Source organism: Stegodyphus dumicola, chromosome 4 (genome assembly GCF_044657685.1).
Source record: "Stegodyphus dumicola isolate Sdum_Otavi_A_Nest chromosome 4, ASM4465768v1".
NCBI lineage: Eukaryota > Metazoa > Arthropoda > Arachnida > Araneae > Eresidae > Stegodyphus > Stegodyphus dumicola.
In genome coordinates this window covers 246,740,777-246,762,392 of record NC_140771.1, presented here as the reverse complement: position 1 = coordinate 246,762,392, position 21,616 = coordinate 246,740,777, and the positions used below count along the sequence as shown (strand labels likewise).

Genomic DNA, 21,616 nt, shown 5'->3' with positions numbered 1-21,616 from the left:
AGTTTTCCATTTATAGCGTGAATACGATGTACTGTTACTGTGATCTTCAATAAAGCGGTCCGATTTCACAAACACATCCTACAGAATCCTGAATTGCGAAATTAATGGCGGAAGAGGCTTTTAACTGAATACTTTCATTCTTCTTTACGTCGACTGCATAGCCCGCAGAAAAAATAATTGATATGATATCCATTCCGATTAAACGATTCTCATTCATTTTCTTAAAATCCTAAACGAATCTACGATAAAGAATCTACAGTAGCGGCTGCAGTATACAGGATCATCTCTACTGACTCAAGCAACCTCCATCTAGGGATTAAAAAAAAATCAACTTTTAATGTACTGTGCCTAGAATTGACAAACTAAGGGCTTGGCAAACTACTCGCTTTCAGTCGCCGGCATACGGCTGTCACCGAAACCCAAAAAAGAAATTATCGTAAATGATTTTCTTTCGTACCTGCATTAGGCAAAGGGGGGGGATGTCCGCCCTCCCCACTTGTCCTGGCGTGCTTTCCAAGGAGAGCGTCAGCAACAACTGCGATTCCGAAAGCGATTCTTCCGGACGAATGAGACGGAGAAAAACGCCGCTGTCACATGACGAAACGTTGGCTGCCCGCCAAAGAACAGTTGCAGAAAGATGCATAATATTCTCACACTACAAGCCATGAGCTCCAAAACAGTCCAGCGAGTAAAGGATAACGCTTCCTCTGCCGTCTGATGAACAATAATCACAAACCAACTTATTTAAGAAAAAAAGAAAAGAAAAAAAGGCAAAATTTGAAAAGATTCAGATTTTAACGGATGCCCAAAAGGATTTGTTAAGGTTATTTACGCTCTCGCTGAGTTCGCCATCTACCAACCTACTGTTGCACTCACACCTACAAATCCCCCCTTTTTTCTGCCTTTTTAGCTTTAACCTTTTTAAGACCGGATGGCCATTATAGTGGCTATAAAGACGGGGTTGTCCATTTTAGTGGCCATGTCTTTTTCCCCCATTTTCCAGGCTGAAAAGTGAGGTGCAATGTCAAAGTTGACGTCCCTGGGGTTTTAACCTATCTCTTTCAAAGGTCTTCCTTTTGTGACATACATGCACCCCTCTGAGAATCCATTAAACTACACACAAGAATTTTCGTTGCAAATAGGAGGTGATTTCTTAAAGGGGGGAAAGCATTCGGTTCAAGATTCCCCGTCCTTTGGTAGCTTTTACTGCTACCAAAGCCCCGGGCTCAAAAGGTTAAGCACCATTTTCTTTTTAATTACGCCGTACACAATTCAACAGCAAAATTTCAAGAATTTCAAAAGCAACAGAGGGATACGGTTAGGATTTCCGACGAAGCGTTAAGCGTTGGCATATAGTATTTTTCTATTTTTTTTTTTTTTTTTTTTTTTTTTTTCGGTTTGCCACATCATGCTCATAAGATGGGTTACGCCACATAAAATTCGATTCACCGGCAAAACTCACAAAATATTTAAAAACAACATATCTTTAGAATTTCCGATAGGCAGATAGCGCGCTGAACATAAAAATATTTTATTCCGTACACTGTCGCTTTGAAATCGTTGAGTTTGTTAATCAAAAATTCGTTAAAGTGTTACGAAACATGAAATAGATAATAAAACAAATTCGAAATTCAAAATTCGGGCTTACAGGTGCCCATGTTGGGGTAGAGGACTACGTCATTCAGAATTGGAGTGCGAATTGGTTTCACAATGCGAGAAACATGCATACATTCGTGCTGTTCTCCGTTATTTAATTTTTTAAAATATAATATATTTGGTGGCAACAATTTGAAAAGTGATAACTCCGTTTATTGTGTCTCAACGTAAAATGCGTTTCGAGACTAATGACCTATTGGGGAGAAACGCCCCTTTTGGGTTAAAAATAGAGAGAGAGAGAATGAGCCATTGTAACTTCAAACCTTACTTGAAATCTGATTGCTGCATCCTCGAAGAACTTTCTCAAAGAATGCACTTAAACACTGACCTAGGCATGACTCGTACAATTTGTATCCTTTTTCGATGTGATCTTTTGGTGTTTTTCTTATCTTCGTTCGTGCGATAATATTTGGATGATTACATGTCTTTTCTAAATAATTTGTAGAAAGTTATACAATTCATTTCATTCTATCTCAATCCACTGTCATATATTACAAATGTTTACGTACGCACTAATGTACACTAATCGAATCACGAATGTCGCTGCCTACGCATCTAACTATCTAACGACGTATCTAAATGCCACATCTAAATTTCTGCAACCGGTGGTTCAGCTATAATTCTATGATCAAATACTCAATCTAGTTTTAAAAGGATTTATTAAAATACTAAAATTAATCTAATCTAGAATCTAGAATCGAATCTAATGTTACATCTCAGGAGCAGCGTTCTAGCTGCGTCATAACAAATCGAAAGTCTAGTTCTCACTGTTGCCATTCTGAGGCAGAGAAAAGTTTGTTTCTAATCAAACCGGAACATAGGCATAGTGAAAGTTTCTAGTCAAACCGGAACAACAAATATTCCATTAAAGTAAGGGTCTTCAACCCGTGGCCAGTTGAAGGTATTTTGGTGGCCCCACATTTAAATTTGAAGAAATTTTGATTTCAAGAAAAATTGCCTTGTCAGTGTTTTGCCGTAAGAAAATTCGTTCCTAATTTTTTTTGTTATTTAAAACATTTTGACATGCCTGATATTTGAGATAACATTTCCTGAAAATGACGAATTTTTCAAAAATTTCACTTTTTCCTATGTAATTTATCTCTAATAATCTTCCAATTCCAATTAGAAGTTAAAGATTTACAGTGTGACTCTGCAGTAAAATCAAGTTTCTTGAAAACCTACATCGATTTTTATTCGAAGTACAAGACCGAAGAAAATGTATCGATGAATTCGTAAACATACACTCTTCATGCCTTCTATCTTTGGCAGTACCTACATATGTGAGCAGCCTTTTTTGTAAAATGAAAATCCTAAAATCAAAACCAAGAACACGGCTGACAGAGGAACATTTGGAGGAAACTTTACGAATTGCAACAATACAGATTTAACCGGATATTGAAGATTTTATCAAGCAAAAACAATGTCAAATTTCACATTAAAACTAAAGTAACTACCATCTCCTGCTAGTAATGTAAGCTCTTCTTTCTTTTTTTTAATTGCAAATGCATTTTGTAACATCGTTCTGTATAATCTTCTTTATACTTTTTTTTTTTTTTTTTTCCATAGTTAGAAAAAGGATTTAAAACAATTTAATTCGATTTCCAATTGACTTTTTGGAATCAATGTGTACATAGAAATCTGTAACAATATCTCTTCGCTTAGAATCAATTGCAGTCTTGCAAAACAAACCTCTCTTTTTTATATAAATTTTTTTTACTACACTATTTTTTTGACAGACATGTGTCCCACAGATCTTTGCGCATTTATTGATGTGGCTTTCGGGCGAGAAAGGTTGAAGACCCCTACATTAAAGGAACTGCAATGCAATTGGTTCTCGGAGTGTTGAGTTAATGAAGAGATTTAGAGACTGCCTTTCGGCGGGAGAAGCCAAACAGTTGATGTTGTTAGCTTAAAAACCAACGGTTTTGTGAAAACTGCTGCTATGTTTGTAAACACTGACTATATAGTATGTCCTGTATTCAAGTGTCGTTATACAAAATAAACTGATAATCCTTCTTCGCGCTTTCATCATTGAACGCAAAAGACCTATCGGCAGCATTTACATGCAATTGGTACTGTTTTCCTACTCGCTGGTGATGAAATTGTCGACGGCAGAGTTAACCATTAACGTATTCGCGTTGCTTCTGTTAACTGAAGTAGTATATTTGTTTTTTTCTTTTTTATTAAATCTGATGAGAATACTCACGGATTCAAAGCACGTGCGAAGAACAAAGTCCACGACTCTAATTAGGCATCAACATGCTTAAACAACAAAAGGGTTAAGAATTCTTCTACTGCGAGAACAATGCAACGGTGCGTTCTGCTAGGCAACAAATTGGTTTAAGCCAACCTTTTCCTGGACATGCAATTGTATTTGATCTCTCCGAAAGGCTAACCCGTTGTGCAAAGCAAACTGCCCTTTTTGGAGGCTGCAAAAATATAAAATAAAATAAATAAATAACGAGCCATCGCACGAATCTGAAAAGATGTGGGCTAGCCATAAATTATGCAAATAAGCTCACGACAACTTCGACGCGTTCGAATTCGGGACAGACGGAGCGATTATAGAACGCTCGTTCTTCTAGGAACAAAGCGGGTCTTTCAAGCTTGAGTACGATGGCGTCGGGTAATGGACATGGGAGGGAGAAAGAAAACTTCGTACAAGCTCCCAACCCCCGCAACGAGCCCGGCGTCGCCGTCGGGAGCTAATTACATGCAGGTCACATCCACCCTTCCAGGATGGTTATATCCTCATTGATATGCACGCGTTGGACCCTAACCGGACGAAATTCCCTAAATGCTCCCGCGAACACTTCCCCCGCTTTCTCTCCCCTTATTACTCCCCGCTCTCTTTTCTAATTTGGGATTCGTAAGATCTCGGCAGCTAGTCCAGGAAATCGTTTTCCCTCCCGATTTATGCTTCAGTTTCTGACTGAAATAGGTTGTGCTAACACTGTCTCCAATCTAGGTGGTGGTGGTTGCAGAGCTAAGAGAATTACGATGCTTGTTAGTTTAGTCAAAACACAAAATCGGCAACGCAAGTTCTTTAATCGATAGTGTAGAGCAGTAGTCGCCAAAGGTCTTGAAAATCACGCGCCCAAAGCCTGACACCGTCCATCCCCAAGTGCTAATCAAGGGAAGCCCATCTTCCTCGGACAACCTGTGATATCTGACAACGTAACGTCCCCACAACCAGAAGTCGAGACTGTCTAAACATTGGTCTAGCCCAGTGGTTGCCAAACTTAATCTACTGTGCTTCTGAATCTACTGTGCCATTTTTAAATCCTACTGTGAGCTAGCAATCAAAAGAACTACTATTAAAAAAAAAAAAAAAAAAAAAAAAAAAAAAAAAAAAAAACTGAAATGTTTCAGATTTTAAATTACGTCCAAAGGGGCGTTTTTTAACATTTTGTGTGTTACCTTTCTTTATTAAATATCACGTTCCTCGCACTTAAACCATAAGATCCAGTGCAACAGCAATATCGCAAAATAGTTTTAAAACGAGCATATCTTTAGAATTTCCGATACAGAGACTCACGCGCTGGAGATAAAAATGTTTTTTCTGCACAACGTTGCCATTGCTCGCTTTGAAATCCTTGAGTTTGTTAATCAAAAATTCGTCAAAGTTTTAAAAAATAGGAAATCGATCATAAAACAAATTTCAAATTTCAAATTTGGTCTTCCACATGCTCATATTCGTTGGAGGATTACGTTATTCAAAATTCGATGACTCTATGTACCGTTGTTTTATCACAATACGAGAAATATACATACATTTATGCAGATTTTTCATTATTTAATTTCTTCAAATATAATGCAGAACTCTAACATTTTGTGGCAACAGTTTGAAAAGTGAACCGACATTTATGAGTCCGACGCAAAATGCCAAAACGAAACTAATAGTCCTTCGGGATTCAAATCCCTTTGGACTAAAAACTTACATTTGCTTACTGCCTATAAACTTACATTTCTAGTAAATACGAAATCAATTTTAATTAAACTGTACATAACAAAAAGAAACTGAAATTGAATTGTAAACAATTTAATATCGAATTATAAATTTATAGAAAACAAACATTTCCAGCATTTATTTTGGCTGCATCAGTGTCCGAGTGGTTAAGACCGCTGAATATTTGAAGCTAACTCTTGAGCTACATCACTGGCGTTCACTCGTTTTCTCCATGGACAATGTGAATACGAGCCAGCTTCCATTAAAATTACTCTGCAAAGACAGCGTTCTTTTGGGAAGATGACCCTCATGTGCTTTGCCATATGCAAATAATCGAGCTATTAAAATGTTAATCCTTAATGCCTTTGATCAGTGGTCGCCAATTTTATGAAGCTTCTGAGTTACCATACCGTTTTTAACCCGCGGGAAGGCGCGTGGGGTGTATCATACCCCAACCCTACATAAAAGTGGAATATTCCTAACTTGTGAAACTGAAATTCTGTGCTGCTTTCAGTAGCTGAGTTTCAAGTTGTGGTTGACTTTCAGAACCGCTTTTTCTTTGCCTGTGTGTTTCAGAAAAAGATTTATGGGTATTTTGTTGGAATTGGGGTATGATACACTCCACGCGCCTGTCCGTGTAAGTGTTTTTCTGACGGAATATTTAGTTCAGAAATTTATTTCTAGAGTGTAACAGTAAATATTTCTACTCGCAAGTGATTTTAAAGTACTTGACATTAAATTCTTAAAAATTTCTAACCGCATTATGGTAAAAAGAATGAGTCCCTATGAACTGGAGATGCAACGCATGCGAGATTTATTAGAAAGCTTTGAAAGCGATGAAGATTGCATTTCGGAAACTGAAGATGAAACTAGGAATATTTTCTACACTGTTTTTGGTTTCGCAAAAGATAAAACATTAATTCCTAATCTTCCTAAAAAAGGAAAAACTGTTCTTATGCTTTCAACATTATATAACGATCGTACTATAGATGATACTATTGGAGAAAATAAAACATCAGGAATTATATGTTTTTATAATATGACTAAAGGAGTAGTGGACATGGGGAATGAAATGTCAGCAAATTATTCAATTGCCAGTATAATAAGGAGGTGGCCAATGGTAATTTTCTTTCCTGCACTGAATATTGCTGTAATAAATGCTTAAATTATATTACATTCAACTGCTAATCCACCAAACAGATAAAAATAAGAATATTTTCTACAATGTTTTGGTTTCGAAAAAGATAAAACATTAATTCCTGATGTTCCTAAAAAAGGAAAAACTGTTCTTATGCTTTATATAACGATCATTATAACATTATATAACGATCATACTATAGATGATACTATTGGAGAAAATAAAACGTTAGGAATGTTTTAATAATATGATTAAAGGAGCAGTGGATATGGGGGATGAAATGTCAGCCAATTATTAAATTGCCAGAATAACGAGAAGGTGGCTAATGGTAATTTTCTTTCCTGCGCTGAATGTTGCTGTAATAAATGCTTGAATTATATTACATTCAACCGCTAATCCACCAACAAGAAACAGAAGTCTGTTTTTGAAGGACTTAGTATTACAATTAATGAAAAAAAGTATTGAACAAAGATCAGAGATTAATACTTTTACATACGCATGCAAAACAAAACCAGAAGTTTCGATGAAGAATTAAAACGAATACGTGAAATTAGAAACAACTAAGTATGAAAGATGTGTTAAATTTTTTGCCCTCGCGCCAAGGACAGAAGAACGTGAATGCAATGTGTAAAATGTGAAAACATTCTGTGCCAAGAAAACATGAATGTATTTCGTTCAAAGTGTAAAGAAGTAAAAAAAGCATGGTGTATTAGAGAGGCATGATGTTTATTATTTTCATTTATCTTAATTTTAACTCTAAGATTATTTCGGAAATTAATTTTTTGAAACCCAATTATTATTCACTTATTTATAACACACGAGAACAAAAAAAAAAAAAAAAAAAAAAAAAAAAAAGTTTTAAAACTAAATAAACTATTTTTATTGTATTTTAAATATTGGGGTATGTGATACCCCACGCGCCCGTTCTAGTAACTTTTCTTGGTGCGCCTTCCGCCGGGTTAAATCCTACTGTGAGCTATCCAAAAGAACTACCAACTTCTTTTTAAAAAATCTTATCTTTGTTTATTGCCTACAAACTTACATTTCTCGTAAATACGAAATCAATTTTAATTAAACTGTATACAACAAAAAGAAACTGAAATTGAACTGTACTAAGAAAGAAAACGAAGTGTAGTTACTAATAAATAACAAATGTATTTTTTTTTTTTTTAATGAGACTGATTAACTTTAAGCAGAAGGATACAACTCTTTTTGTTCGAGTGTAAAAAAAAAAATCTCAAAGTACAGCTGAATATTTATTACCTTCACTTTGAGACAACCTGGACCGAAATTGGATATTTTTCTTTAGGAATAAGAGACCAAATATTTTCAGAGCTTGAAGAAAACATTTATAATACAGATATATCATCTTGAAAATCAATCAGTTTCAACTCTATTGCAGCACTATCTTTTTGAAAATCAAAATGCTCCGTGATACGCGTCATGGAGCAAGTTCTTGGACAACAACCGGATAAAGTTAAGAACTCTTCGGTATTAATTTGTATAAAAGGCGATTTGACAAATAACTGAAATCCTTTTGAAATCTTGGAAACGTGTTTTGCATTCACTACTTTCTTACGAACTGATACACTTGCATAGCACATTGGGACTTTGGATTAAATATTGGATTAAATATTGGATGGAACTTGAGCTTTAGAACTAGAAGGGTTAAAAGACTAGGTTAAATATTGGATGGAACTTGAGCTTTAGAACTAGAAGGGTTAAAAGACTAGAAGGGTTAGAACTAGAAGGGTTAAAAGACTTGGATTCTGATCAGCAGAAAGGATGAAACCGGCTTTGACGGGTGAAATAAATCTTGGGGAAATCAGTCAAACTGCAAGGCTAACGTCATAACATTGGCTGAAATGAAAGTTTTCGTTCATTAAAATTTCGACTACTTTAGGTTCTATCAAATATATAGATGGCATAATCAATGTTCAGAAATAGCTTTTTTTTTTTTTTTTTTTCCCAGTCTATTATTAAAAGTAAAAGAAGAAACAGACAGTTTCTTCTTTTACTTTTAATAATGGACGAACTGATACACTTGCATAGCACATTGGGACTTTGGATTAAATATTGGATGGAACTTGAGCTTTAGAACTAGAAAGGTTAAAAGACTTGGATTCTGAATTCTGATCAGCAGAAAGGATGAAACCGGCTTTGACGGGTGAAATAAATCTTAGGGAAATCAGTCAAACTGCAAGGCTAACGTCATAACATTGGCTGAAATGAAAGTTTTCGTTCATTAAAATTTCAACTACTTTAGGTTCTATCACATATATAGATGGCATAATCAATGTTCAGAAATAGCTTTTTTTTTTTTTTTTTTTTTTTTTTTTTTTTCAGTCCATCATTAAAAGTAAAAGAAGAAACAGACAGTCGTGAACGAAGGACATCAGTCAAAAGATATACCTGCTTCAAACGTATAACAGAAACGCCTCCAAAAAAATAGCTTTCAAAAAAATAATCCTGTTCCGCAAAACGCTCCCACCGAAAATGAGAAAGAGGGTGGAGCGGATAAAAGGCCGTTAGCGTTTCCTGTGCCGGGCGAGAGATGATTGCGATCGGCGATTGTTTGCACGCCCGGCCGCCCGACGGCGAACCACCGGCGCACCGCGACGACCGGGGGCACGGGGAGAAATCTCGTCTATCGCAATCGTTTCCCAACTTACTATTCCAAAATCTTTTCTGCATCTCTTCATGCTCGAATTGTGAGAATAATTAGTCTTCAAAATCATCAAGGGAAATCTTCAAAACGATATTGTAGGGAATATAACTGACATCAGGAACGACGACAACAAAAGACTTTTTCACACTTTTTTGACGTACTGTAAAGACACTTTTAAATCATCTTTACTATCTAAACCTTTTAACCATACTATATATATATGTGTGATATACCAGCTTTTGTCCGGAATAAATAGATTGGTGAAGAATCATAAATGTAGTCGTAGCTTAAATTATCAGACGATAAGTTTAAAAAACAGGATCCATTTATTATATTTCAGGGAAAATAGCAATTACAAAAATCAAGTTCTCTGGATTAAATAAAAAAGAATTACTAATAACTTTTTGTATGAAGTTTACTGCATCGTGACATTTAAGAAAAGCCCCCGATATTCCTTTGCGAGTCCTTTTATAGCCTCTGGAAAGGCAGAGCTTCCAAGAAATGACGTCAGCCTCGTCAGCCAATCCAGTTCGCTTTAAATATTTCCAGAGCATTCTATAACTGTACGTGTAGAAAAGGCGGGAAAAACAACTTGACTACGGGGCTGTGAATTTAATTCCACGTACTTTCAAATAAGAGACCGTCGCCATTAAAAATGAAAAGAACATACAGTTAGAATTTTAAGTGTATTCTTGACTATGGAATTTTATTATATATATATATATATATATATATAAAGAAGAAAGTCTATGTTTTTGTTGTCTAATAACTGAGTCACTACTATAGCTATCGTCACCAAACTTTCTATTATTCATTTCTAGGTCCTGGAAAAGGTCGACGTCCAATCCCTCCCTCCCAAAAAAAAAAAAAAAAAAAAAAAAAAAAAAAAAAAAAAAGCTAAAATCAGAGATATTAAATAAAAACTCGGAAAAAAGACCCTTTTCGCTCTAATTTTTTCCGAGTGGCAACAGTTTCGCAAGCTGGAGATGAAAATCTGCTCTATTCCGAAAGTTGTTGCCACTGCTCGCTTTCAAATCGTAGAGTTTGTTAATAAGGAATGTGTAACTTTTACAATGAAATAAAAATAGCATTACCAAATATTAAATACATTATTTCCAATTCCAAAAATTCGTGGGAAGCCATTTCAATAACTTCCATCTTCTTACGACTTTAATCAGCCGAAATACTAATTTAAAACTCTGAAAACGCTCATTTTCGCACTCTTTTTTTTCGGAGTGGCAACAGTCTCGCGCGTTGGAAGTTAAAATGCTTTATTTCGAAAAGTGTTGCTACCGCTCGCTTTTAAATCGTTTTAAGTTATCGTTTAATCGTTAAGAGTTTGTTAATCAAAAATTTGTAAGCTTTGTAAAGACATTAGGTTATTGTTTGAAAGCAGGAGAGATGAAAAATTAGCAACGCCTTCGCCGGGAATCGAACCGCGGACTTCTGGAATACGCACCCAGCGTGCAGACCACCACACCACGAAGGCATGCCAAGAAGGCGGGAGAAATATCTTATAGCTTTACAAAATCTATATACAGAAAGAAGAATGCCTGTTTGCTTGTTCGCGTTATTGATTTCTGATGAATCATGATCCATTTTTTTGCCACATATAATTGACTAAAAATGAATAAAGGTTAAATATTGGATGGAACTTGAGCTTTTACGATCATTTGATTAGAAAGACGAAAACCATTAAAAAAATTAAATCAGCAACAATGATTTAATTTTTCAACAATGATTAAATCAGCAACAATGATTTAATCTTTCTTTCTTAAATCAGCAACAATGATTTAATGAAAGAGAATTAGTTTATTTTTCCATCGAAATTGGGTATGTGGGTTCCATATCGCATCAGACTGAAAAATGTATGACTATGAATCGTAGTATCTTTTGCATCGTTGTTAGAGAAGGATTACAGCGGTATCGTTCTCTCTGTTGTTAGATTTATAACTCTAAATCCAACTGAACGGCCATCGGGTACTTCCGTTAGTCAAATATAAAAATTAAGATCTTCCACTTATTCTAAACCACTGGTTAAGCCGGTGAAAGTGGTCAAGAAGACTCATGGACACGCCCCTTTGGCGGTGTATCCGTTACTCAAGTGTAAAGAAAACGTTGCTTTTGTCTAAAAAATGACGAGAGAGTAATTCGCGACGAGACGTTCGCGCAATGCGGAAGTTGTCTAAAAAGACAACTGGTCTAGTTTTTATACCGGAAAGCTCGGCTATGTTAAGCCTTCATGTTTACTAATTTCAAATATAATTTTACTTTATCTTCATTTGACACTTTCATCAGTCAGAGTTTGACTACAACATCTGCCAAATGATTCCCCTCCACAGTACATTCTTCTAAGCGACACTGTAATCTTGTCAAACACAACGTAAAGGATATAGGTAACAACTACTCTGATGCAGTTCTTTCTGTTAGGCCCGTATCACACATGCATTTGCTTCACACGATGTGATACTTCTTTGGCGAAATGAAGCAACTCCAATGATGGAACACAGCAATAACTTTTATTTAACACTAAAAAAAATGGCGACATACAAAACAAGAAGAGAAAACATATTCTAACATTTAAAAATAAATTACATTCTTCGTGCGAGAGTCGCACGAGGCACTCGAGTCTGGTTTCAAATATTGCCATTCACAAATACCTTAATGTTCATCTATTTAAATTATTTAACTACAAGATTTTAATATTATTTAAAGCTGTTACAACGAACAACTGTTTTGGACAATTTTTCTGCCTGGTTTACTATTGAAAGAAAGACGGGCGATTTTTTTCATTTCCTTTCGAAAAAAATTGCAAGTTGTTCGTTTTCAACCAATCAGCTTGTTTGTTCCCCTGTGTTAACCCTAAAGTGATCTGTGGTGATTGGCTGTTGTGACAAAGCAGAAATATTGTTCCAAACAGTTGTTCTTCCGAAACAAACTCATGTGTGATGCAGCAGCCTTACATTGCTTATTACTGGCACAGTGTTCCAAGAAAAATCAGATCGCAGGAACCATGCGCCGACGAAACAGAGGGCATCACTGTAAGAAATTCTTTTCTAACGAAAATGTCAGTCGCAAAAAATTCAGGCGAATTTGATATAACTAAAAGACTAGGCTAAAAGTTCGAGCCTTATCTGCAGCTCAGATATAGCTTATATTTGTAAATACAACTTTGTTATTACAGCAGATATTTTGTACATTATGAGGTATTTCTCCCGTCTTCCTAGCGTGCCTTCGTGATGTAGTGGTTCTGCACGCTGGGCCGGTATTCCAGAGGTCCATGGTTCGATTCCCGGTGAAGGCGATTGCTCATTTTTCATCTTGCCTGCTTCCAAAAAATACGTAATGAACAATAGATTCGGTACGAACTAAACGCTGTCTTGTTCCCTAATTTGAAATTATGACGTTTATGTCCTGATCTCATCAAAATGAGGACAGATAATACCGATCCGATAAAAGAGGAACACAGGCATTCATTTTCTGTTGACATTCGTCCGTTTGCCGAAAAAAAAAGTGCGAGCCGGTATGGTATTTCAAAACGCAAGTCTACCCAAGCGATATTTCTCATGCAGATTGGTTAAAATATCTTTGTCTAGATGCTCCAGATATGTTTACACTGAGAACGGCAAACGCGAAAAACAGCGAACTGTGTTCGATAAGAAGCTGCGATTTTTCTTTTTTTGAAAAAGTGCACATGAATATTTATGACTGGTGAATTTGAATGAGAACCAGTTAGCCTTTTCCTCAAGCGAAACTAGTTAGATGAGCTTGGAAAAAAATATATAATAGCTGAAAATAGTTAGGATTTGACGAAGAGAGATTAAAGAAATGCGTGAGTGAAAACATAAACGGGTTCGAGAAGATGCGATTAAAAACACGAGGGTTTTGAAATGTTAATTACATACCAAAGCAGAAAAGTATACATTTCTAACCCAACATTCACCTCCACTAAAAGTCTCTCCAATTCCGGGCAAATTATTCTGTACAGACATTTCGTATTTTTTAAAAGCAGGAGCTATGAAAAATGAGCAATGTCCTACCCGAGACTCGAACCACAGACTTCTGGAATATGCGCCGAGCGTGCTGACCACTACACCACGAAGGCATGCTCAGAAGGCGGGAGAAATATCTTATGCCCACCCCCTTTTAACCATTTGAAGCCGGGGCTTTGGTAGCAATAAAAGCTACCAAAGGACGGGGGAGTCTTGAACCGAATGCTTTCCCCCCTTTAAGAAATCACCTCCTATTTGCAACAAAGATTCTTGTGTGTAGTTTAATGGATTCACAGAGGGGTGCATCTATGTCGCAAAAGGAAGACTTTTGAAAGAGATAAGTGGTTAAAACCCTAGAGACGTCAAATTTGACATTTCACCCCACTTTTCAAAGAGAGGACTCTATGGCCACTATAATGGCCATCCCGTCTTCAAAAGGTTAAAGGGCGACTGCATATTAGGGGACCCAATAGCCAAATCCTGGTGGTGGAGAATCATCACCCACCACATTTTTTAGTTCCAGCGCCACTGTAGAGACATTAGTTTTTTTTTTTTTTTTTTTAAGGTTACTGTTTGCTTTGTTTGAAAGCTTACTATTTAGTATTTACCATTTGTTGCTAATCATAAAAACCTAGCAGAAATTTGACGCATTTCCTTTTCATAAATCTTGGGAATGAGGAAGCTCTGGGAATTTTTGAGCGAAAGATCTTACGTTGCATTCTTCACGGGGCCCAAGTGAATGGGTCACGGAGAAGAAGATCTTAATTTAAAACTCTATAAAATTTACTAACAACCTGATATTGTAAAATTCGTCAAATTACACAAACTTCAATGGGCCGGCCATCTAGCTAACATGAATGAAGATCGTTGCTGAAAGAAAATCTTTCTGGCAAAGCCCTCGGGGCAGACTAAGATGGGCTGATTGTGTCGAAAATGGATCTTTATATTTTAAAGGTCAAAAACTGGAAAACAGTTTCCAGAAATAGAGATGCCTGGAGAAGTTCAAGGCTGCTGAGTCATTGAAGAAGCAGAAATTTAAATGAAGTGCAGCAAAATATGTGTATAATTTAGGCTGTATAAGGAAGTCATGTGATGTCCACATCAGATATTTTCTGGACTAGAAAGCCGATCAAATGAGTAGACAACGATTTCGAAGTCAGGTGCATCTTTTAAAGAAAGCCTCAGATTAAAGCGCAAATTCTGTAGCAGTTATTTATGCTGTATGCAGAAGAAATGTTAGCACGACGCGTAGTAAGAAAATGCGACTTAGTATAAATGCAAATTAAATGGCTAACTCCAAAGCTTGAAGAAATGATAGAGTGTAAAGCAGGTGAAATTAATTTATTGTTTTAAGCCGTTTTCTTTTTATGCAATCGCAATCAACCTTAGCAACAGCCATTTTCCTCGCGTACTTAATTTTAAAGCCATTTAAGCCGGCCCTTCTGCAAAAAATAATCCAAATATTTTAATTATTTCTCAAATTGGATGACAGGTACAGGTAGAAGCTAGGCCAGCATCCTGTAGTACCACAGGTAATTGAGATATTGCTGACACTAGCCAGTCGAAGCACCTCCTCAAACAGTCGTTTATCTCCTTCCCTAAGACCTTCTATCCAAAATTAGGGCCATTTAACCCAAACTAATCAAAAATCAAAAATAAAGCCTTGCCTTTTCTAAAGTTCTCCTACAAGTCGGATACCTACAGAAATCATGTGCTTAGTCCAAAGGGGCTTTGTCACTGAGGGACTATTGTTTTCGTTTTGCGATTTTGCGTCGAATCACTCTGAATTCCCGTTTCACTTTTCAACTGTTGCCACCGAATATTATCATCCTGTATTATATTTGAAGAAATTAAATAATGAAGAATCTGAATAAATGTATGTATGTTTCTCGCATTGGGACAAAACAACGGTACCCAGAGCCATCGAATTTTGAATGATGTAATCCTACTGCGAATATGGGCATCTTAAAGCCCTAATTTGGAATTTGTTTTATTATCGATATCATATTTTGCAACATTTTAACGAATTTTTGATTAACTCAAGGATTTTCAAATCGAGCCATGGCAACGTTGTACAGAAAAAAACATTTTATCTCCAGCGCGCGAGACTGTATCGAAAACTCTAAAGATATTCTCAATTTAAAATTATTTTGCGATATTGCTCTTGAACTGAATTTTATGGTTTAAGTGCGAGGAATATATTTAATAAATAAAGGTAACACACAAAATGCTAAAAACATGCCCTTTTGGACATACTTTAAAATCTGAAACCTTTCAAATTTTCTTTTTTTGGTTACTGTTATTATTGTTTTCTTCTTTGCCTTGCATACGCAAGATCTCTCAGCTTCACTTTTTTCAAAACTTTTCATCGTATAGTCACATAAAGCAGAAATTAAAGAACCTCTTACGAATTCGTATGCATACAATTACATATTGAAAGTATAAAAAATATATGAATAATAACAATAATTTTTAGTATATTACGCGTTTTAAGTGGTTCATTTTAATTGCTGGGTTCTTACTTAAATCAAATCTATATTCCGAAGTGCATGCACAAACAACTTCGTTTATCAAAGGAACTTGCATAGCGGTATCGCGTCATAAAAGCACCGCCCTTTTTATGCAAGTCGGCCAATATCTGCCAACACCGAAAACTTCAGACGAGTTGCCCACATCTGTATGGCAATGAATTATTACTTCCTTGTGCGAAGTAAATGAAATACTGGACAAGTAGAGCACATCTGGAAGCCCAAATTTGGAATTTGTTTTATTATCTATTTCATATTTTGTATAACTTTAACAAATTTTTTTTTATTAACAAACTTGACAAGTTCAAAGCGAGCAATGGCAACACTGTACGCAATAAAAAAAAAATTGCATATCAAGCGCGCAAGACTGTGTATCGAAAATTCTAAAGATATGCTCTTTTTAATTTTTTTGTGATATCGCTGGTGAATTGAATTTTATGTTTTAAGGGGGAAGAGAATATTTAGTAAATAGTTACCACACAAAGCGCTAAAAAAAAGCCCCTTTCGGCGTAATATAAAATCTGGGAACGTTGAAATGGAGTATATGGGATTTCTATAACATCTAGTTGTGTACCTCCCTTTTTTAGTGCAATCGGCAGTACCAAAAGTGTATACGGTATAATACCCTTACCTGGGTCAAAACTGCTTACCCGGCCTTGATTTTCTCAATCGTTGGTCGTAGTCAGGTACTTCTAATTACAGAAGTGTTTGAAACGAAGGAAATATTCGTGTTTTAGGAACGTTAAATTAAAAAAAAAAGTATATATTATTTTGGACAGTCAACAAAATTTCACATTACATATGGTCTCCCGTTTCCTACACTTATATTTGGGAAAGATTTACACTCGGTATGAAAAAATAAAATTATATTAAGTTTGACTCCCTTACGACAAAAATTGACCGAGATATTTAATTTCCAAAATTTACAATTTGGATGTCATTTACCCCGAGGGACCGGTTATTAAAATATAATAATTCGAGGAAATACGTTTATAAATGATTGTAGCAAAAAATGTGCATATGTCAAAGAGTCAAATCCATGCATTAAACAATGAGTTTTATAGTTGCTAGTACAAATGAATCCATGAAGTTAAAGTAACATACAGTGGAACCATGCATTAAACAATGAGTTTTATAGTTGCTAGTACAAATGAATCCATGAAGTTTAAAGTAACATACAGTGGAACCATGCATTAAACAATGAGTTTTATAGTTGCTAGTACAAATGAGTCCATGAAGTTTAAAGTAACATACAGTGGAACCATGCATTAAACAATGAGTTTTATAGTTGCTAGTACACATGAATCCATGAAGTTTAAAGTAACATACAGTGGAACCTCGAGATACTAGTACCTCTATATACGAGGAAAAGTATAAACAAAAAATTTGTCTCTAAATACGAACACTGACTCGTGCAATGAGCCAGGCTGTTGGTATGCGTGGCACCATTTCCCGATCCGACTCGGGGAATTCCCTCGTCAGATCACTCGGTGTTCTTTGATCTACGTGTTTGTGCGCTTGTGAGTCAATTGTTTTTTGCATTTAACGTGAAATTAATTATTTCACTATGCCTCCCAAGAAAATTGTTGCCTCAGATAGTGCTGCAAAGGGAAATAAGGAAGCCATGGCCGTCGAAATTAAGAAATAAATCATAAATAAACATACGCGTGGTGTAAGAGTGACGGATTACGCGAAGACGTACGACCTTCCAACATGGACGATCTGCACTATTCTGAAGAAGCAGGTAGAAATTAGGAAACTTCGTGTAGCCAAAGGAGTTACTGTTACGTCTTCCAAGCACCGTCCAAAACTCCTAGAAGATGTTGAGAAGCTGTTGTTGGTGTGGATTAAGGAGAAGCAGTTTAAAGGTCGATGTCGGAAGCTATCATAAAGGTAAACTAGGGTTATATTATTTATCAGTGTTATTTATTAGAGAAATTGATTTTTATATTGATTAGTTTTGGGGTTGCGGAACGGATTAACTGGATTTCCATTATTTTCAATGGGGAAGTTTGTTTCTAGATACTAGAAATTCGCTATACGAGCTCGATGCTGTACCGAATTAAAACTCGTATCTCGAAGTTCCACTGCATAAGGTGTGGAAAGAAAGTACCATAAAATTACGAGGCGATTCTTTTTAGTCTAAATCAATGAATCGAAATTTAAATGAAAGTTTCAAGCATTCCCACAAAATGTCCCATGCATAATGATACCGTAAGCCATCACTAACTACTACTAACTGCACATGTGCTAACCGGATTAACTACTCAGCTTTGAAATAAGTATTTTAGAATAAAGCAAAACTGGGAAGAGCGCCTAAAGATTTCACAGTGCACAATGTATACGGTCCCTCCAATCGACGTCGCGAAAAGCTTCGGGGAGGAAAAGACCGCTTTTCGAGAAGACGACCTCCCTCCGACCTCCCCTCCCTCCTCCACACTCCCTCACCCGCCGCTTTTCCGTCGAACGAAACCTCGTCGGCGGAGAATGTCGAAATCGTCACGCAAAAAAGATCCGAGGCATACACGCCTGTGGGATCGTTAGTTCTGGCTCGGAGCTCGCAATTTCCAACAATAGGGTCCAGCGCAGTCAGTGGCCGAGGCAACACCAGTGCCTCTTCCCCCCCTTCCTCCCTCCTAGTCATCATTAGGCACGACAGAGAACAACGAGCACACCAGCCGCGGAAAAATGAATCGCTATCCCGGACGCGCGTGGAATAAAAACGAACCACACTGTCCTTCCCCCTACCCTACGCAACTGTCGCGTATGGGTGTCGAGTACCCTTTCAGAACACTGGCTGTTCTGGAGCCATTTAAAAGAACAGCCCACTTACAATAAAAACCTTTTATGCAAACCATGCAAGCTATCTTTTGTTCCAAAGTATGCAAGTATACAATATACACACATTGAAATACTAAAAAAAACTGCATATGTGCTAAATAATTAAAAAAAAAAAAGGAAAGCCCAGAGCAAGAAGAAAATTTGAAAGAGTTCACATTTTAACAATCCCCCAAAAGGATTTGTTAAGGTTTTTTAAGTTCTCGCTGAGCTCACCGTTTACAAGTCTGCTGCTGCACTGACTTCCGCCAGCTAAGCACCATTTTCTTCTCACCTACGTCATATACTATTCAACAGAAAATTACAAAAATTTAAAATCAGCATAACAGCATATGTTTAAAATTCCTGGTGTCGTGTTAAGCGTTGGCACACGTTTTCCTAATTTTTTCATTCGTCATTGGTTCATCATATCAACGTTCAGTGAGTAAGATGGCTTTTGTGAGTGCTTTTATTATTAACGTTTTGTGTGTTAATTTATTTATTTATTACATATCACGTTCTTCGCACTTACGTGATGTACATATCTGTAAAACCCCAAACACACAGTCTAACGCCCTGGAGATAAAAATATTTTACTCCGTAGTGTTGCCACTCCTCGCTTTAAAATCGTTGAGTTCGTTAACCAAAAAGTCATTGAAGTTTTACAAAATATGAAATTCAAAATTTAATGGCTCTAGGTACCGTCGTTTTTTCACAGTGTGAGAAAAATACGTACATTAATGCAGATTCTTGTTTATTTAAAAATAATACAGGGCGATAACATTTAGTGGCAACAGTTTGATAAGTTATTCACCGTTTATAGTGAACGTGCAAAATCCCGTTTCGCGAGCAGTAGCCGATTCGGTCTGACGCCATTTTGGGTTAAAAACCACGCAGATCATAAATATCGACCTAGGTATAATATGAATGAATTTGTAGAATTCTTGTTTTCAGTGACAATTCCTAAAAATACAACATCGAAAGAATCAGTGGTAACCAAACAACCAATCGGTAATTTTGAGAATCTCAAAAAGGTCTCCATCGTCACGTATTAGTGTTACGCTTTTCTTCCAATACACAAAGTGTAATAAGATACGCCATTATCTTTAATTTTATTCTAGCCTGCGAAGAAACGAAAAACTACCACGATACGGTTATTTGCCTGCGGCAGGTGTGTGTTCTTCGGTGTTAAATTTCTCTGCTTACCTTTTCGTATCATTATTACATGCAAAGGAACCTAATCTAAATTTTTTCCATCTCAAAATTGAATTCCTGCTTTCCAGGAAATTTTAACCTCGTAATTCATTTGCTAATCTTGCCCTTGGTATAGATACAGAATCATTAATAAATTTTTGTCTTTTTTTAAAACCCAGAAGGACTATTAATTTCGTTTGGGCATTTTGCGTTGGTTCATTATAAATGTCGGGCCACTTTTCAAATTGTTGCCATCCAATATAGAGCTCTGTGTTATATTTAAAGAAAATAAATAATGAAGAATCTGCATAAATGTATGTATGTTTCTCGCATTGGGATAAAACGACGGTACCTACAGCCATCCAATTTTGAGTAACGTACGTCTAAACTCAAATGTGGGCATCTGGAAGCCCGAATTGGAATTTGAAATTTGTTTTATTGTCAATATCATATTTTGTAACACTTTAACAAATTTTTTGTTAACAAACGGAACGATTTCAAAGCGAGCAATGGCAACACTGTACGGAAAAGGAAAAAAAAAAAAACTTTTTTATCTCCAGTGCGCGAAACTTTGTATCGGAAATTGTAAAGATAGGCTCATTATAAAATTATTTTACGATACTGCTGTTGAATTGAATTTTACGGTTTAAGTGCATAAATATAAATAAAGGTAACACACAAAACGTTTAAAAAACGCCCCTTTGGAAGTATTTTAAAATCTGAAACCTTTCAGATTTCATTTTATTTAATTTTTATTTCAATAATCTTCCTTCGACTCTTTTGACATCTGCTATATGCTATATGTTATCGTGGTAGTTAATATCTGAAAATAAGCTTTGAACTAACATCCTTTTAGAAGCTGAAGCTAAATAAAAATTGTAATATTTACAACAGCAATTAAGCAAAGTGATCAGTCAATTCAGACTTTTAGTAAAGCAGAGTTTTCAGTTTCAGATTCCCAAAACTCTTTTCCCCCCCCTTCCTTGTAGATTAAATACATTTGCTAAGTATCAAACTATTAATATCACAATAAACTTTTTTTTAAATATTATTTTTAATCATATTACTGGCAAATCCACAAACACTGTTGACTGACTGACAGAAAATGTATAAAATTCGAAAATTTCTCAATAGCTTCGGACAGAAGTGGAGTGAAAAAGGATTTACTGCAGAGAACAACATCTAAAAAGGAAATGGTCAATGATTGATGAGGTATAATAATTAAAATTATTTAATTAAAGCAAAAGAAAGTTACCACTTCAGGGATTTGCGAGCTTCTGAATTTTAGACAAAAAAAAAAAAAAAAGAGCATCCCTTCCCACTAGCTACGAAGCATTTATAAAAACAGTTTTCATTTTAGGCAGGTGCCAAACTTTTCCCCATTTTTGCTCCATATTGCGATATAACGAAAGGGAAAATAATAATAATTATCTTTGACACGTTATAAGATAACAGGAATTAAATTACCAATAAAGATACATTTTAAACATTGATTTATTACAGTGGTTTACAATTGGTCATATGTGACTGTTAATACCTAATTATTAACAGTTCGTTTACATGAGAATTTATAATATAAAATACATTATACCACTAATACAGAGGCTTTGCGCACATTTTTTAAACGATTTTGCTTTCTTGTAAAAGAAATTATTTTGCGTGGAATTTTTTTTT

General features: G+C 35.9%; 1 protein-coding gene across 4 annotated transcripts in view; it reads right to left on the bottom strand.

Moving 5' to 3' along the window:
• LOC118188809 (uncharacterized) overlaps positions 1-21,616 on the bottom strand; it is a 90,716-nt gene that overhangs the window by 38,875 nt on the left and 30,225 nt on the right. The gene's annotated exons all lie outside the window — the stretch shown is intronic.